Source organism: Solanum stenotomum, chromosome 11 (genome assembly GCF_019186545.1).
Source record: "Solanum stenotomum isolate F172 chromosome 11, ASM1918654v1, whole genome shotgun sequence".
Lineage (NCBI taxonomy): Eukaryota > Viridiplantae > Streptophyta > Magnoliopsida > Solanales > Solanaceae > Solanum > Solanum stenotomum.
The window spans coordinates 38,188,142-38,194,648 of record NC_064292.1 but is presented as its reverse complement, the minus strand read 5'-3'; positions in this window follow the sequence as shown (position 1 = coordinate 38,194,648).

Genomic DNA, 6,507 nt, shown 5'->3' with positions numbered 1-6,507 from the left:
CCTTGACTTGACTCCTAACTTTCCTTGAATTGAATTATGGATTCAAGGATTGTGTTTTATGATAGGAACCATCTCATGATGTTTAGGAGTGTTTTTAGATAGTTAAACATGAGAAAAGATCAAGAAATCACTGTCTGGATACTAGTCCGCGACGCGGAGATGTTTAAATTTTTGGTCGCAAAAATACTTTTTGAGGCAGAATGGTCCGTGACCTCTCTGCAACGCGAAGGAATTTTTCCCAAATCTAGGGAGCAGGTCCGCAACGCGGAGCTAGTGCCCAGATTCGGCCGACTATTTTCCTTCTTCGTTTTACAGCCCCAATTCGCCTAAACTCGATTCTTTTTCCCAAATTCTTTTTAGATTCAGATACCCAGCAAATGTACCTAAGAACCTAACTCCAAACAACTCTATAATTCGACGTAATGATCTCAGAAACTTCTCAATCTCCGCCCAATTCAAGAACGACATCAAATTCAAGAATACATATCAAGAACATCAAACTTCCAAACTTTTTTAGGACTAATTCACACTGAAATAACATGTTTGGCACGTAGGTGAACAAACCCAATGTTATGAAAGCCTCACATACCTTGTAGGATCAAATCCTTGATGAAATCCGCAATCAATTCCTTACAAAGACGACGAATCTTAATTTTCTCTTCTCTTCTCCCTTGCGTTTTTCTCTCTAGAGCCCTAGCAAATTTCCAATTGTGCAAACTGAACCAATTCAGTTTTGACCCTTAATTTATTCTCTAAAAACGAATTAAAATAATAGGGTATGGAAAAGAACAAAACACCCTTTCAAAATTCGGATTGGACATTTCCTTATTTGAATAGCACATCTTCCAAAGGGCCTATCTCACTCATACGAACTCAGAATTGCGCAAACTTGGCTGCGTTGGAAAGATTATTCCAAGATATTTCCTAAGATATCTGGAAGCACACCTAACTCATCCTGAGCTAGGAGTTATGGTTATTTGAAGTTGATCAAAACTCAACTTAACATACTTCACAATTTTCCAGATTTTTATATACTTTCCAAAAATGACTGTTTCCAATTTTTCACTTCTTCCGAGTTCTTTCTAGTTACGGGGTGTTAAACTCTACCTCTTTGGAGAGGTGTGAAAAAACTAACAAAATATACTTACGTTGGAGTAGTTATTATGGAACTGTTCCCACCCCTCTTTAATTTGTACTTATCTTTATCTTTCAGAAAATAATTTTAATTGAATAAAATTGGATTGGTTCACATGAGAGACCCACGATCAAAAGCTTACATAGAAACTTTTCGGTAAATCAAACAAATGTTTTCTTACTTAATATATATTAACATAGCAATTTTTTCTTTGCATTTGATTTTTGAAGCCAGTATGACATTTTTCTTATAAACCAACTAAATTTGTCTATAATCTGAGAATGAGAATAACAATAGAACGTATAGTAAATTTGACGCCTTTCGCTTTATTTAGAGATGATGAATTCATAAAATTAAAAATATTAAATTTCTANGTAGGTAGGAAAAACATTATCTGCATATTAGTAATGTACACTTACTTTGATTAAGAATAGCGTAGGTAGTACGGTAATAGACACTGATATGTAGTGTGTATGTGTTAGTGTGTTACTGATCAGTGTTTCATGTATGTGTTGATGATATTCGAACCGAAAAAATTAACCGAACTGAACCGAATTTATTTCAGTTCAGTTTCAGTTTGTATTTTTTTCAAACCGAAATCCAAAAAATCGAACCGAATTTCGTAAACCGAACCGAACAAACCGAATGCCCAGCCCTAGAGTCATCTAAAAAGTATGACCAGTTACTACCCATGATGGCTACATGATTTATGAAAACTTGAGTTAATATGAACTCGCATCCCATATCGGTGATCAATACTACTCCTAAAATATACTTAGCTCATATGTTCTTAAAACAAAACTCCGTTCTTTGGTTTGAGATAATTACTCAAAACTTAGCTTAAAAGCTCTTTTGAAATCGATGTTCCCTTTCTTGCTCAAATGTGAAAACATTTCTAACTTTTGGGAATACTTAATTCCCGTATAATCTTTGAAGAAATGAACTTTACTCATAACTCTTTAGTCAACTAGAAACTTAAGTCTTAAAACAAAGTTAAAACGTTTGTGAAAGCTTTTTGAAAACTTTATGAACTTTTCTTAACTTGACTCTTGACTTTCCTTGACTTGACTCCTAACTTTCCTTGAATTGAATTATGGATTCAAGGATTGTGTTTTATGATAGGAACAATCTCATGATGTTTAGGAGTGTTTTTAGATAGTTAAATATGAGAAAAGATCAAGAAATCACTGTCTGGATACTAGTCAGCGACGCGGAGATGTTTAAATTTTTTGTCGCGAAAATACTTTTTGAGGCAGAACGCTCTGTGACCGCTCCGCTCCGCTCAGGAATTTTTCCCAAATCTAGGGAGCAGGTCCGCAACGCGGAGCTAGTGCCCAGATTCGCCCGACTATTTTCCTTCTTCGTTTTACAGCCCCAATTCATCTAAACTCGGTTCTTTTTTCCCAAATTCTTTTTAGATTCAGATACCTAGCAAATGTACCTAAAAACCTAACTCCAAACAACTCTATAATTCGACATAAAGATCTCAGAAACTTCTCAATCTCCGCCCAATTCAAGAACGACATCAAATTCAAGAATACATATCAAGAACATCAAACTTCCAAACTCTTTTAGGACTAATTCACACTGAAATAACATGTTTGGCACGTGGGTGAACAAACCCAACGTTATGAAAGCCTCACATACCTTGTAGGATCAAATCCTTGATGAAATCCACAATCAATTCCTTACGAAGACGACGAATCTTAATTTTCTCTTCTCTTCTCCCTTGAGTTTTTCTCTCTAGAGCCCTAGCGTAAATTTTCAATTGTGCAAACTGAACCAATTCAGTTTTGACCCTTAATTAATTCACTAAAAACGAATTAAAATAATAGGGTATGGAAAAGATCAAAACACCCTTTCAAAATTCGGATTGGACATTTCCTTATTTGAATTGCCCATCTTCCAAAGGGCATATCTCACTCATACGAACTCAGAATTGCGCAAACTTGGCTGCGTTGGAAAGATTATTCCAAGATATTTCCTAAGATATCTGGAAGCACACCTAACTCATCTTGAGCTAGGAGTTATGGTTATTTGAAGTTGATCAAAACTCAACTTAATATACTTCACAATTTTCCAGATTTTTATATACTTTCCAAGAATGACTATTTCCAATTTTTAACTTCTTCCGAGTTCTTTCTAGTTACGGGGTGTTAAACTCTACCTCTTTTGAGAGGTGTGAAAAAACTAACAGAATATACTTACGTTGGAGTAGTTATTATGGAACTGTTCCCACCCCTCTTTAATTTGTACTTATCTTTATCTTTCAGAAAATAATTTTAATTGAATAAAATTGGATTGGTTCACATGAGAGACCCACGATCAAAAGCTTACATAGAAACTTTTCGGTAAATCAAACAAATATTTTCTTACTTAATGTATATTAACATAGCAATTTTTTCTTTGCATCTGATTTTTGAAGCCAGTATGACATTTTTCTTATAAACCAACTAAATTTGTCTACAATCTGAGAATGAGAATAACAATAGAACGTATAGTAAATTTGACGTCTTTCGCTTTATTTAGAGATGATGAATTCATAAAATTAAAAATATTAGATTTCTACAATTGTGCGACAATAACTAAGCTTAATTATCTTATATTTACATATTTCAACATTTTTTGATATTTTATAAATCATCTTTGAAAGGTTTTGATTCTTTTAAGTTATGCAGAGGATCTAATATCACAGTGTTATAATTTCACCCTTAAAATAAGAAAGAAAATAGCAAGATCAATTGATTGAAGCTAAGTTGATATCACATTTGAAATTAATATTTATTTGACTTTTTATAAGAGTTTTTACTTATTAAGTATGAGCGCGAGAATTGCCCGTGCAGCTGGAGTCTCTGTTTGACATTTCTAGTAAAAATAGTTTATTTTTAGAAGCATTTTTTAAGTGACTCTTTAGAAAAGTGCTTTAGAAAAAACAATTGTGTTTGGCTAATTCATTTGAAAAGTGATTTTCATAAGCAAATTGTGTTTGACTATTTTTTTAAAAAAAAATACTTTTAAGAGTCAAACTACAAAAAAAGACAAGTATTAATGTACTTCTAATATTAAAATTATTTTATAAAGAGAATCTATTTTGAATGATAAAATAATTAATTAATTTTTTATAAATTAAAATTTACGTGTTTAAATTTTCAAGCAATATTTATCTTTTTTGGGAAGCCGATCTTTTATTATTTTTTTCTTTTTTTTTAATCTTGTAAAAATATTGTTGAAACTAATATGTAAAATAATATATAATAAATAATGTATAAACGATAAAATAAATTATAAAATTTATTATATAAGAATAAAAAATAAAATTCTTAAATGAAATTAACCAAACTTATAAAATATGATAATTAATTAATAAAATATATTCGTAGATGTATATATGAAAAGAATATTTTAGTCTTGAAAAATAATCTGTTTTTTTGTAGAAAAAAAAAAGTAGCTTCTTCCCAATAACAGAAAAACAGTTTTTGCTTTCATTTAAAAGCACTTTTACTAATTTGTCAAACACTTAATTTTCCAACAATTTTTTTTCCCTCAAAATAAGTGTCTCTGGCCTCTCCTTCCATTACACTTCTCATCCATACACTTCTAAATGAGAGATATGTGTCCTATTCGATTTTCAAAGGTAAAAAATTATATCATATTAATAACAGTGGCGGATGCAGAATTCTCATGAAGGGGCGTCAATGGTTGTAGTAAGAAAATAAAAATATAATTATAAGGCAAATAGGGCTTGAACACACAACCCTAAGGAACTTTTGCAACATCTTAACCACTAGACAAAACTTTCCACTTGTGTCAAGTAGTGTCAATACTTATATTTTTTTTTTTAAACAAAAAATTGACCTCTATGACACCCCTCGGTCAAGGGTAAGTCCGCCTGATTAATAAGTATATAATTATAGTTAAGTCAATAAATTTTGATTAACTATTCTCCAAATTTAGTAAGAACAAGATATTTCACATAAATTTTAATATCCATTAATATTATTATTTTCTTTATTTAAATATTAAACTATACTATATTTAAGATGAAAACCGACTAAATAATTTTTTATGCCTATAAACTTTATTCTCAATATATTATGTTGAGAAACAAAAAGGAAGGTGAAAAATTATCAGTGTTGACAAAAGAATGGGAAAGAAAAAATATAATAATAAAAGTCGAGATGTTATAAAGTTTGCAAATGTGAAATATCAAAATTCTAAAATTTTAGGAGAAAGTGTGGCTGCTGAGTTTGAAGAAGGGAAAAAAAAGAAATATAGATGTCTTAAAAAATAAATTTTTTTTGTCTTCTTCGTTTTTTTGTGAATTTTGAAAATATATTTAAAGCCAAAATATTTTCGAAGATTATTATTTATCACACTAAATAAAAATGTTAAATTCATATTCCACTTTTTGATATTTAAATATAAAAGTATAAGATATAATAAATATCAAATTTGTGGGGGGAAATTTTTGTTCTTACCAAATTTTGGAGAATAGTTTCCAAAAAAGTTGTTGACTTAACTATGATTATAATAATTATTGATGTAATATAATTTTGACCTTTAAAAGTTAAATATGTCATATATCTCTCATTTAGAAGTGTACTTAGCTAGTGTTTGACTATAAATTTCCAAATAATTTTAACAAATATTATTTGAGCGAAATTTTGACCATAGATTTGTTGGGATATATACTATTAACCATGTGTTAAGAAATAATATTTATTATAGAATAAATATTTGCTCAATTTTAATAGATCATATATTCGTTTATGGTGTCTATTTACTTATATAGTAGATGATTTAGTGTGTAGAGTTTTAGCTTATACACAGATGATTAAATCATCGGTTCTTATAAGTATAAAGTTTTTTTATTCACAATCTAGGATGGAAATTGGACATGTCATCGGTACGATTGTAGCACAAGATTATAGGTAATTTATCTTGATTATGGGAACGGTCTAGTTCCAACTTCTTGTGCTAGTGCATTTTGTATGTATTGAACGGGACCGAGTAGAGATAGTTATTTTAGACTGACTGACAAAACATATTCTCTAAACTATTAAATGTACTTATATTCTTAATCCTGATATAACTATTATGATCTGTATCTATTAATTATTGTTTTGATTTATTAAAAGGTGACATTCTGAGATAGGTCAATATGTCTGGTAAGTTGGATGATAATAATGTATATTGGTGAAATAATAAGTTAGTTGATGAAATCCATGTCTCGTTATAGAGATTGATTGATATGCCTTTTTGAGAAACTTATAAGTTTTCATCGTGTCAAACCTTGCAAGTGGATTTATGAATCCGACACATGAAATAAGTTAAGTAGTGCTCTAAAGGAAATTAATCATTAAGTTAAATTC